This window comes from Sceloporus occidentalis, unplaced genomic scaffold (genome assembly GCF_023333645.1).
Source record: "Sceloporus occidentalis isolate IW3139 unplaced genomic scaffold, rSceOcc1.0.p SCAF_1, whole genome shotgun sequence".
NCBI lineage: Eukaryota > Metazoa > Chordata > Lepidosauria > Squamata > Phrynosomatidae > Sceloporus > Sceloporus occidentalis.
This window is the reverse complement of record NW_028316981.1, coordinates 3,040,314-3,052,391: the sequence shown is the minus strand read 5'-3', so window position 1 is coordinate 3,052,391 and position 12,078 is coordinate 3,040,314.

The window sequence follows — 12,078 nt, the reverse complement described above, 5'->3', positions numbered from 1 at the left end:
TTCTGCCATGCAGCAGCTGTCAATCAAAGCATCTCCTTTGACATATGGCCATCCAGCTTCTGTTTAAAGACCTCCAAAGTAGGAGACTCCACCACTTTCCATTGAAGGAGTGTGTTCCACTGTCGAACAGCCCTTACTGTCAGGAGGTTCCTCCTAATGTTGAGGTAGAAGGACAGGTTACTCACCTGTAACGGTATTTCTTCGAGTGGTCATCTGCGAATTCATACAAATGGGTTTTACTGCGCCTGCGCAGTGCTGTTCGGAAACTTCTAGAATCACTGGGCAAAGTACACTTTGCAACATATTAGAAACTTTTTGGCGGTAACCCCGCCCCCCTCCTATAAAGCCCCGGTTCCCGCTCTTTTCCCCAGTTCCAAATTTTTCCGCCAAGTAGGCGATGTAAGACAGAGCCAAAGTGAGCAGGACACCGAGGGGAGGATGGGCGGGATTTGTATGAATTCGCAGATGACCACTCGAAGAAATACCGTTACAGGTGAGTAACCTGTCCTTCTTCTTCGTGGTCTCTGCGAATCATACAAATGGGTTTAGACTGACAAGCTTAGGTATACGGCGGAGGGAGTGTCCTGAGACCAAAGCTATGGTAAACCAAGAAATTTTTATTACAGCAATAAACCTGTGAACCATCAAGAGTCAGTCATGTTTCTTGCACAACACCACAAATGTGGACAAAACCAACAAGGCAGAAGAAGGGTATGCAAGGTCACGCACGACCATACCCATAGGCATTGTGCAAACATCATTAGCAGTTGCAATGTAAACATAACTTTGCAGAACCTGAGGGGGAAATGTAAGGTCATGCAAGACCAATCTCCCTTGAAGCCAAAACAAAAAGCACACCATAGACCAATTGACCAGCACAAAGTACACAATAAGTCCTCAGTGCAACCCAGAAACCAAGACAGCCCTCCCAAAGGCTGCATCCCGAATTGCCCTGGTGTCCAGCCTATAATGTTTTATAAAAGTCAATGGCTGGGACCAGACAGCAGCCCTGCAAACATCCTCTAAAGGGATGCCAGCCAGGAAGGCAGAGGACGCTGCAACCGCCCTGGTTGCGTGCGAACGGACTCTGGTCGGTACCGGTTTCCCCGACAACTCATAACACAGGCGTATGGTGCTGGCCACCCATTTTGAGAGTCTCTGGGGCGACACCGGCAAGCCCTTTTTCGGTTCCGAATAACATTGGAAGAGCCTTTCGGAACGACTCGAGCCCCTAGTCCTGTCCAGGTAGAAAGCCAAGGCTCTTCTAACGTCAAGCATATGGAGGTTTCGCTCCTCCACGGTTGACGGATTCGAAGCCAAGGTCGGCAACACAATGTCCTGGCACATGTGGAACAAGGATACCACCTTAGGTAGGAAGGTAATATCAGTCCGGAGCACCACCTTGTCTTTATGGAACCGGAGGAACGGTTCATCCCTCCGCAGGGCACAGAGTTCTCCCGCCCGGCGAGCCGAGGTAATGGCCACCAAGAAGACCGCCTTCCAGGTTAAAAGTCTTAAGTCAGTTGTGGCCAAGGGCTCAAAAGGCTTGGATTGGAGAGCCGACAACACAATGTCCAGACTCCAAGCCGGGGGAGGGAGAGAAACCTGGGGGTAGAGGTTATTACACCCTTTCAGAAAGCTTTTTACCAAGGGGTCCCTGAAAAAAGAAGGCAAACCATCAAAACGAAAATGGGAACAAATAGCAGACAGATAACATTTGATGGATGAGAGACACAGTCCCGCATCCAGTAAAGACATCAAAAAGTCAAGCACCACTGGCACGGTGATGCTGTCTGGAGATAAATTCCTTTCAACCAGGAAAGAAAGGAACCTTTTCCACTTGGAGGCATAGGACTTCTGAGTTGCAGGCCTATGCGCGGCACGGATCACCCTCCGCACCGGAGGGGCCAGCGCCGTCAAAGCAGGAGCCTCCAAGCCACCATCGGCAGCGAGTCGATGTCGGGGTGCCGGACCCTCCCCTCCTGGAGGGTGAGAAGGTCCGGCCTCGGTTCCAGCCGGAGAAATTCGCCGTTGGACAGGCGCAAAAGCAGTGGAAACCACGGCTGTCTCGGCCACCACGGGGTGATGAGGATCGCGTCGACTCTCTCTCTCGACATCATGGACACCACCCTGGTCAATAGCGGGAACGGGGGAAAGGCATACACCGTTACTCGTGACCAGTCGAAGGTGAATGCATCTCCGAGAGGACTCTCGTGTCGCATTCGGGAACAGAACTGGGGACAGTGGGCGTTGGAGGCTGTCGCAAACAGGTCGACCTGGGGGGCTCCCCACCTGCGAAACAGGTCGGTGACTGTCTCTGGGTGAAGACGCCACTCGTGGCAGGTTGATGTTCTGCTGAGTTGATCTGCTAGGAAGTTTTCTTCTCCCGGTAAGTGAATCGCCTGGAGAAGTATGCGTCTGTGGATGCACCAGTCCCAAATCCTCAACGTGATGTCCAAGAGGGTCCTGGATTTGGTGCCTCCCTGTTTGTTGACATAGAACATCACTGTTGTGTTGTCGGTTCTGAGAAGAATCACTTTGCCTGTAACAGTGGACTCGAAAGCCTTGAGTGCCTTCTCTACAGCCAACATCTCGAGCGCGTTTATGTGCAGCAAACGTTCCTGCAGGGACCACTTTTCCCTCACACACAGGTCCCGAAGGTGAGCGCCCCAGCCATCCATGGACGCATCTGTCGTCAAGGTCATTTGTGGTTGAGGCTGGACGAAGGGCATACCTATGCACACGTTTTGGGAGTCTAGCCACCAGAGGAGGGAGGAAGTCACGGCCCTTGGAACGGTGAGCCATTTGTTTGGCGAGTCTGTCAACGGGTTGAATACGGAGAGGAACCACGACTGGAGCGGTCTGAGTCGCAGTCGCGCCCAAGGGGTAACGAACGTGGTGGAGGCCATGTGTCCCAACGCGACCTGGATGTCCCTGGCCTTGAGCCTTCTGGACGAGTGAACAGTGAGCACTGCGGTTGACAGGGCCTGGAAGCGATCCTGAGGAAGGTAGGCCATCGATTCTTCGGAGTCGAGCACAGAGCCGATGAAACGGACCTGCTTGGATGGAGTCAAGTGGGACTTCTCCAGGTTGACTACCAATCCCAAGTCCGACAAGAGATTTAGAGTGAAGTGTATTGCATCCTGGAGCCCTAGTCTCGACGGAGCTGTCAGCAGCCAGTCGTCGAGGTACGGAAAAACACTGAATCCCTTCTGATGGAGATAGGCTACCACTGGGGCCATGCACTTCGTGAAGACCCGAGGCGCTGTGGCCAAGCCGAATGGAAGGACGTTGTAGTGGTAGGCGTCGGAGCTGATGGCGAAGGCGAGGAATCTGCGGTGGGATTCCCTTATCCCGACGTGAAAGTAAGCATCCTTCAGGTCTACCGTCGCGAACCAGAGGTCCTGCTGGAGGAGAGGCAAAATGGAAGCCAACGTCACCATGCGAAAACGTCTATATCTTAGGAAGGAGTTCAGTTCCCTTAGGTCCAGGATGGGTCTGATTCCTCCATCTGGCTTTGGAACCGTGAAGTATCTGGAGAAAAATGCTTTGGGCCATAAATCCTGAGGCAATGGAGAGATGGCCCCTTTATGAAGGAGAAAGCGCACTTCGTCGAGAAGGGTGCCCGAGGGGGCAGTAGAAATGAAAGCTCCGGTGGGCGGGAGCTCTTCGAACTCCAGGGTATAGCCCCTTCGGACGATGTTTAAGACCCAGGAGTCGGAGGAGATGGAGGCCCATGTGGTGGCAAAGGGCCTCAAAATGTCAAGGAAAAACAAATTAGAGGGGGCGAAGTGCGCTAGGGATCTTCATGCCCTTTTCTTCCCCTGGTCGGGCTCCTGTCGGCGGTTCTTTCGGTACCGAGACTGGTTGCGACGGCCCGAGGAAGATGATTGCTGAGAGGGGTAGCCCTGCCGCTGCGACCCTTGTTGATGGAACTGGCGTTCCTGATAAGGGAACCTTTGGAACTGACCTTGGTGGTGCTGCCAGGGCCGGAGACGCTTACGGAAGGAGGACGGGCCTGGTGTGGACATGCCATGCTTGCGAGCGGCCGCCTTCATGCGGAACTTCTTGTTAAGTCGCTCGTCGGTATCGGCGTGGAACAATCCCGAACCGTCAATGGGCATGTCTTCGATGGTGGATCTCACGCTCTGATTGAGATCAGAGCCTCGGAGCCAAGCGTGCCTTCTCAACGCAATGGAAGCCGACATCGCCCTTCCAACACATTCCGTGACGTTTCTAGCCGCGGTGATGAGCCAGCTACCGATCGAGTGGGTTTCATCCCTGATCTGGGTCAGAGTCCTCTGGGCCTCATCGGGAACGTCAGGTACAATTGGGGAGATGCCCTCCATCAATGTCTGGACATAAGCTCCCATACATGCCGTGTAACTAGAGGCCTTTGCTGCCAGAGCAGCTGCAGCATATGCCTTCTTGGCCAGAGCGTCTATCTTCCTGGCCTCTTTATCGACTGGTGAGGTGGTCTGGCGCTGGGTGGAGGTCTGCTGAGCACCCTCCACAATGGCAGAATTCTGTCGAGGATGTGACATGAGCCACGGAGCATTTGGAGCCGCGACTCTGTACAGTGACTCAATCTTCCTTGGGGGCCCGAGGAGAGACGAAGGAGAGTCCCAGGAACGTTTAAGAATCGTTTGCAAGGATGGCAAAAATGGAACACACGGGGGTGTCGGGACCCGACCATGGACCCGGCGCTCGACTGGGTCTTCTGCATCTGCCTCTGGATAAACAAGGTCGATGTCCAGGGCCCTGGACATCTTAATGATGTGTTCCGCGAATGACCGAACATCATCCGAAGGCGAGGCCGCTTCTGGATAATGGAGATCTTGCGGAGACTGGCGCGGGGGGTCTTCCACCTCGGAAGGGTCTTCCGTCGCGATCGAAGCATCCGCCTCAGAATCGGAGGACTCCACCTGAACCACGACATCGCTTCTATCAGCTGGTCGCGGTGTCGGTTGAAGCAAAGCTGCTCTGGAAGCTGGGACGGAGTCCATCTGGCGTTTGTTTAACTGTGCATCATCTCGGGAACGGTCACGGGGGCGGTCACGAGAAGGCATCTTGGACATTGCAACTCTCCTAGATACCTTCAGGTAGAACTGGTCTGCTTCAGAGTCGTAGAACACGTCGTCATCATCTGGCACCGGCAAGGGAGACAGGGGAGCTGGCGATGGCGACCTCGGGTCCCGATCCCTCCGGGCTGGGGATGGAGATCGCGGGGGCAAGTCCCGAGAAGGAGACCTCGAAAGCCTGTCTTGGAAGTCTTCCTCATTGGAGAGAAGAAAAGGCACGGTCGCCGCTGCCGAGGGTCCCGGAGTGGCCACCTCTTGACGGGCCTCCCTTGGTGGAGGTCTCTCGGACCCGACTGACAGAGTGTCCTGCCTCGGAGACTCCACCCGGATGCGAGGACGAGTTGAGGGCTCTGGTTCCTTAGACACTCTAGGCTCCTTACGGGGACGGTCCTTAGAGTGCTTGGACTTCTTGGAAGCCGTAGCCTCTGGAGCTGAAGCCGAAGACTTCCTCTTCTTGGATGAAGCGGAGCCCCGCGGAACATCCAGAGGGAAGAAAGGAATAGGGGACTCCGTGAGCCTTCCACCCGGTCTGGGTGTGTCCTCCCTACGGGGGGCCGTCTTCGCCCTGGAGGAGGAATCCTTACCGGTACCCGATCCGTCCTTCGGGTCCGATGGAGCTTCCTTACGGGAGGTATGCTCCGATGCCGGCCGCGAGGTCTTAGCGGGGGCCTCCCGACTCCGAGATGAGGTGGAAGCGGCGGCAGTACCCACAGACCCAGATTTATGCGGGTGCTTGGTGGGCTTGGTGGTGGCACTGGGCTTGTCAGATCCACGGGCCACATTTGCCTCAGGGTTGGGACCCCCGGAACGGTCGGATGTCGACGGTGGAGCACTTGACGAGCCATCTCTGACGGAGAGAGCCACGGAGACAGGGGCTACAGGGGCCGAAGACGGACGAGGATCCCCTTCCCGGATCTTACCCTGGGCTATAGCAGAAGTGAGCCGCGACTCCCGATTCTTCCTGGCCTGAGAAGACATCGATTTGCAGAGGGAGCAGGACTTAACATCATGGTCCTTACCCAGGCAAAAAAGGCAGGAGGTGTGGGGGTCCTGCACCGGCACCTTTCCCCCGCAAATGTCACATTTCTTAAACGGAGGAGACATCGCTAACGAGGTCGACAAGTCCAAAACGAAATCCAAAGCCAAAGTCAACAGTCCAAAGATCTAGTACACGGGGAAGGAAGAGACGCCAAAATCCAAGAAACAGTCCGAGTCAAAACCAGTGATCCAAAACGAGCCAACAAGAGCGAAGTTCCAAACAGCAGCCAAACGCGGCGGAAAAAATGGAACTGGGGAAAAGAGCGGGAACCGGGGCTTTATAGGAGGGGGGCGGGGTTACCGCCAAAAAGTTTCTAATATGTTGCAAAGTGTACTTTGCCCAGTGATTCTAGAAGTTTCCGAACAGCACTGCGCAGGCGCAGTAAAACCCATTTGTATGATTCGCAGAGACCACGAAGAAGAATCTCTTTTCCTGCAGTTTGCATCCATTGTTCTGCGTTCTACTCTCGAGAGCAGAAGAAAACAAGCTAGCTCCCTCCTCAATATGACACTCCTTCAAATATTTAAACAGGGCTATCCTCTTCTCCAAGCTAAACGTACCCAGCTCCCTCAGTCATTCCTCATAGGGCATGGTTTCCATGTTAGGGCTTGGAAAGACGTGCTGTGTCCACCACGACCACTTACAGAATTGAACCACATCGACAGGACGCCAGGGAGAAGGAATCTGAAGAGATGTCTGCAAAGGTATTCAGGCCAAGAAGGAAAATATTTCTTCACCACTGCAAACGGCCTTGACCTCCCGGCTTGAGAAATAACGACAAGAGCACTTCAAGCCTTCACAATACATGAGAGCTTTAATAAATAAGTTACATTAATAAATAAATTACTTTGCCAACCAAATAACCATAACAACAAAACAGAGAGGCAGTTACTCTAACACCAACTGTCATAACTGACACACTCTCTCAGGAGAACTGACAGCATCAACATTCCATATCATTCAAGATCTTTTAGAAGAGAAGAATTGTGACCTGGCTTGCATTACAGAGACCTGGCTGGAGGCCGAGAGCAATGCAGTGTGGGAACAGGCTCTCCCAGCTGGGTACACAGTTAAGGGGCAGACCAGACTTGTGGGCGGGGGGGAGGTGTTGCCATAGTCCATAAAAACACCTTTACCTTAACCAGGAACCCTATCCGGAAAACGGACTATATTGAATGTATTTACCTGACCCTGAAGGCTAGGGAGAGCCTGGGGATCCTGTTGGTCTACAGTCCACCCCGTGGGCTAACAGACTCCCTGGCTGAGCTGACACAGCTGGTCTCGGAACTGGTGTTGGAGTCCCCTAGACTTTTAGTTCTGGGGGACCTCAACATCCCTTTTGAGGCCAGCTCACAAAATCTGACAGGTGCAGCTCGGGAGTTCATGGGTTCCATGATGGCCATGGGCCTGTCCCAGTTAGTCTCGGGTCCAACGCATTGCACAGGGAATACGCTCGATGTTGTCTTTAGTACGGATTGGGATAATCCGTGGGCAGAGGTATGTAGTACCTCTGCCTTGTCATGGACGGGCCATTTCCTGGTTGAGGTTTGACTTGAGGCAACTATCCAAATCCCCCCCAGGGTGGAGGACCTATTAGGATGGTCCATCCTCGAAGGCTGATGGAACCCAAAAGGTTCCAAGAAGCCTTAGAGGGGTTTATGGTTGGATCTGACAGCGATTCTGTTGATGCCCTGACTAACATCTGGGATAATGATCTCTCCAGGGCTATACACAGTATCGCTCCTAAGCGTCTATTCCGGCTCGCTTCCAATAAGGAACCCTGGTATACGGAAGATCTTTGGGAAATGAAGCGGGCCGCGCAGCAACTAGAGCGCAGCTGGCGGAGACACCAGCGCTTATCTGACAAGACACTCCATTAGGCTCTTTTGAAGTCTTATGGAATGGCAATAGGTGCAGCAAAGAACTCCTTCTATGCTGCATGTATTGCGTCTGCAGAGTCGCGTCCAGCAGAGCTGTTCAGGGTGGCGAGGGAGCTTACCCAGCTTCCTCCTGCCCTGAACCCTATTTTAGAACCAACTAAGGCCTGCTGTGACGATTTTAACAACTTTTTCGCAGATAAAATCTCTCGGATAAGGGCTGATCTCGACGCTGGCACTTCAACAGAGACAATAGAAGAGGTGTCCAGAGCTTCCGTGGACTCCATTAAACTGGATCACTTTGAGTTTGTTGATACCGATGAAGTGGACAAGCTTCTTGGAAATGTTAGGAAGACGACATGCTCTCTCGATCCCTGTCCCTCCTGGCTGACCGCCCAGGGTGGTCATGCTGTAATATTATTGCAACGCATAATTAATGCATCATTCAGGGAGAGTACATTTCCATCTAGTTTAAAATTAGCAACGGTTAAACCGTTGCTCAAAAAACCCTCCCTGGACCCCCTGGTGAGAAATAACTATAGACTGGTCTCATTATTGCCATTTTTAGGTAAGGTGATCGAGAGGGTGGTTGCCTTCCAACTCCAAGCAGTCTTGGATGAAGCCAATTATCTGGACCCATTTCAAACAGGCTTCAGATTGGGATATGGAGTTGAGACTGCCACGGACGCCTTAGTCGATGGTCTCCGTCTGGGCATTGACAGGGGAAGTGTGACTTTGTTGGTGCTTTTGGACATCTCAGCGGCTTTCGATACCATTGACCACGGTATCCTTCTGGAACGGCTGAGGGAGTTGGGCATTGGAGGCACTGCGCTCCAGTGGTTCCGTTCCTACATCTCGGGAAGATTCCAGATGGTGCAGTTGGGGGACACTTTCTCCTCTAAGAGGGAACTAACATCTGGGGTCCCTCAGGGAGCTATTTTGTCCCCCACTTTGTTTAACATTTACATGAAACCGCTGTGAGAGATCATCCGGAGGCATGGGGCGCGGTGTTATCAGTACGCTGATGACACCCAAATGTGCTTCTCTGTGCCTCCGACTGCTGCAGTGTCTAAGGATGGCGTCTCTCCTCTGAATGCCTGCCTGGAGTCGGTAATGGGCTGGATGAGGGAAAACAAACTCAGCCTGAATCCAGAGAAAACATAAGTACTGGTGATAGGTTCCCCAGGCCCGGGGAAAGAAATTTATCCACCTGTCCTGAATAGGGTCATACTTCCCCTGAAGGACGAAGTTCACAGCTTAGGAGTACTTCTGGACTCGTCTCTGCAGTTGACATCTCAAGTAGATGCGATGGTCAGAAGTGCTTGCTATCAACTTCAGTTGATACGCCAGCTGCGACCCTACTTGTGCCAAAGGGACCTTGAAACCGTGGTACATGCTCTGGTAACCTCTCGCTTAGATTTCTGTAATGCAGTCACTTTCTGTCCAAGAGTTCCTGCACATAGAGGGCCCAAACAGACAGGCCAAAATAAAGCTGCTTCGGATCACTTTGGAGGTGTGCTGTTTAAATGATACTCGCATCTTAAGAGGCCAGAAACTGTGCTAAAGCTGTGCGCCAGCCCTTAGGACTGGAGCGTGACTTTGGCATGGCTTTCGGACTCTTAGGATGCATGCAACATTTAAACAGCATACCTCCAAAGTGACCTGAAGCAGCTTTATTTTGGCCTGTCTGTTTAGGCCCATAGCCTGTTACAGACTGCCAAAATAAAGCTGCTTCGGGTCTCTTTGGAGGTATGCTATTTAAATGATGCATGGGTCCTAAGAGTCCGGAGTTCGCACCAAAGCCACACTCCATTCCTAAGCACTGGAGGGCATCTTTGGTGCAGCTTCTGGATTCTTTGGATGCATGCATCATTTAAACAGCATACCTCCAAAGAGACCCGAAGCAGCTTTATTTTGGCAGTCTGTAACAGGCCTCAAAATAGTCTAATTCTATTCCCAGGTTCTCTCTTCTCACCAAAGCTCAATGGCCTTGAAATACTTTAGAACATAATAATCTCTTTTCTCCATGCACCTGGTGGTCTACAAACAATGACACTTCTGATTTTAATCTTGACACAGGATCTTAGTAACGAAATCAATTAAAATTGACACAATTATCCATCTATAAAATTCATCACTCATTTAATAACCCTCTTAATGACAAGTAATGCTAACAACCTCCACTCAAATACTCTTACATACTTAACTTTTTGCATATATGGATTCATCTAATACATATAAACACTATCCCTTTAATTAAATATATCACAATACATTCAAAAAATCTTTGTAACATGTTTATGGAACTCATATTAGAATCATAGAATCATGAAGTTGGAAGAGATAACACGGGCCATCCAGTCCAAATGTACTGTATCAACCCCTAACATATCATTCTCTCTTTAATCTATTGCATAGATACTCTGTAATCTGATATAATTTATAGATATTGTTGGTGTAACAGCAATCACAAAATGCAGTGAAACCTTATAGTATTTCTATAACAATTTTATAATGCTTAATGTTAACACAGAGCAAACTGGAAACAGAACCTTATAACATAAGTAACTATGGTGTGGTACAGACCGCCCCTTTTCTTGCTGGGTTGGGGGCAGAGCAGCCTCACTGGCACCCCAGAGGCCCAATCCGGTGCTTTTCGGGACCATGGAAAAGCAGCAAAATGCCGCTTCTCCGTGGTCTCGAAAAGGGGTGTCCTTGGGGCTTCATGCCCCAGGACACCCTGACAGACACAGCCATGGGAGAAAGGGCCAGCTCCCATTGCTATATTCCTGCTGTCTGGTTGCCGCGTGGTAACAAAGCCTGTGGCGCCAGAACCAGGAAGTGGCGCTGTCATGACGCCACTTCCTGTGTGCCATGTTTGAGTGCTCAGCGGCGGCGCCAGCATCATGGCGGCCTGAGTGTGGACGGGGGGCCGCCATGATGCCACTGTCACCATGGACTAGGGTTAGGGAGCATGCAGATGGTGTGCACTCCCTAACCCTAGTGTCGCCACCACCATGCCCCATTTTGCCCATCTGTATGGCAGTCTTACAAATATCACAATCAAATTCTACCTATTTTGGAACTATAACTATAGCTCACAACCTTAACCTTATAACTATATGCTTTAACCAGTTCATAAATTCTTCTCATACAATTCACACATACTGTATTTCCATAGCATGGTAACAACCTTGAGTAGAACCAGTTTCCCCAAGATGGTATTATTGTCACCTATTTTTAAAGCCAATATCCACTAGCCAACTTTAAGCTCTCACATAATCTTTAGACTACCATGTCAGTCATTAACCATGTGTTCTTAACCTTCATTACATATCATATCAAACCATTTAGGCAATATCTTGACCATAATGCAGGTTCTGGAACCAAAATTGTGGCCGAATCAATTGGGGCTCATTGCATCCTGACAAGAGCTACGCTTCAAGATGGCCTTAACTCCTAGCACACGCTACATATTCCTCTTTAAAAAAAAAATTGTAATTTTTTTGCAATAAAATAATCTCTCATACAATATAACTGTACAATTATTTAAATCTTTGTTTCAGTTTGTTCATCATTATCTATATACCTTTTAGCTCCACCATGTTTACATTGTTTACAAACACGATGAATCAATTTTTGCAAGCATTTTTTGAAGTCTAAGGCCCGTTCTGGACGGGCGTATAGTATGTCCCCAGGACGTACTAGGGTTAGGAAGGGGCGTCACTTCCTGACTCCCCTAACCCTAGTACGGACTGGGTCCATACAAAATGGTGGTGCCCGTCCACACAGGGGCCGCCATTTTGATGTCGCGGACGCATAGCGTCTGGAGTCACATGGCGCTAATGACGTCATGAGTGTGCCATTGCTGCCTTGTGGCGTCATTAGAGCGCTGCGAAAAGAAGCGCCATTTTGGGGCTTTTTTTGCTCCATGAGGGAGCTGCGTGGTTTGGCTGCTGCGGCTCCCTTGCGGAGCAACCGGCAGCACCGGCAGATTGCTGCTTTTAGGCGGTCTGTAACGCACCTAAGATATATATCTTAATACACATCTATAATCTTCTTGTCCTTGATGTATTTGTAA